This window comes from Callospermophilus lateralis, chromosome 3 (genome assembly GCF_048772815.1).
Source record: "Callospermophilus lateralis isolate mCalLat2 chromosome 3, mCalLat2.hap1, whole genome shotgun sequence".
NCBI lineage: Eukaryota > Metazoa > Chordata > Mammalia > Rodentia > Sciuridae > Callospermophilus > Callospermophilus lateralis.
The window spans coordinates 116,190,008-116,191,342 of record NC_135307.1 but is presented as its reverse complement, the minus strand read 5'-3'; the positions used below and the strand labels follow the sequence as shown (position 1 = coordinate 116,191,342).

Below are 1,335 nucleotides of genomic sequence, written 5' to 3'. Positions count from 1 at the left end.
CTTACAACTGAAAGCATCCTAAGTGGCACACTACTAAAATAGATTTATAAAAAATAGTTAACCACCCACAATTCTTTTTTTTTTCAGTAGTGGTGGTTGAACCAAAGGGTATCATACCATTGTGCTACATCCCCAGCACTTTTTAAAGATCTCACTAAGTTGCTGGTCTTTAACTTGCAATCTTCCTGCCTCAGCCTCCCAAATAGCTGGGATTACAGGTGTGTGCCACTGCACCAGCTTAACCTCACATTATTCTGTCAAATTCTCTCTCTCCCAAATTCATTCTCTCTCTCTCTCTCTCTCTCTCTCTCTCTCTCTCTCTCTCTCTCTCTCTCTCTCTTTCCTCCCTCCCTCTAGAAACCACTTGGAATTCTTTCCCTCTTACTCTCCTTAAACGGAAGAGAACAACAATCATCAATGGGAAATGGCAGTTGCAACAAAACAACACCAAGCACCTGTTCACACTGCACCTCCTTGGTTTCTGGTTCTTTATGCAATCAGAGAAACTTCTCTAGTAAGTAATTATAGAAATAATACTTGAGGCCAGGTGCGGTGGTGTACACCTATAATCCCAACTGCTTGATGGCTGATAGGCTGATGAGGCAGGAGGATTGAGAGTTCAAAGCCAGCCTCAGCATTTCAGGTAGCTGGGATTACAGGAAGGCAAAGACACATTAGCTGAGAATTTTTTATCTAGTCTACTGTAGTACATGCTGTCAGTGACATTCTCTTATCCCATCAGCATTCATCATCATGCCAACAAATGCCATCCCTCTGTAAACACCTGTTTCTTTTCTGGGGAGCTTTCACTTGGTTCATGGGTGAGATAAGCCAGAAATTCATCTTATTATTTATTTATATATTTGGGTACTGGGAATTGAACCCAGGGATACTCTAAGGACTGAGTCACATCCCTAGTTCCTTTTGTTTTAAAATTTTTATTTTGAAATAGGGTCTTGATAAGTTGCTGAAGCTGGCTTTGAACTCATAATCTCCTGCCTCAACCTCCTAAGCCGCTGCCATTACCAGTGTGTGCCACCATGCCCAAGCCAGAAGTTCTGGGAAGAGAAGTTTCCTAGGAATGATGAATGGGAGGAGAGGGTTGGCCTCTGTGGTAGAAACCAGCTCATCGATACAACCTCTGTTGTCCTCCTGTCTCTCCTTCTCTCTCTTTTCTATCGTTATACTACTGCTATCGGGGAACACCATCAAAATAAGTCACTAACACTGAAATCCTTTTTTCATCCTAAGAAGATTGTTTCCAAAGTGACCTGAGGAAGCAGATTCTTAGTATGGAATTCTGAGATTCTATCATATGACAACCAGATGTCAATT

General features: G+C 41.9%; 1 pseudogene; it reads right to left on the bottom strand.

The window, feature by feature from the left end:
- Positions 1-359: 359 nt before the first annotated feature.
- LOC143396225 (small nucleolar RNA U3) lies at positions 360-539 on the bottom strand (annotated as a pseudogene).
- Positions 540-1,335: the final 796 nt, after the last annotated feature.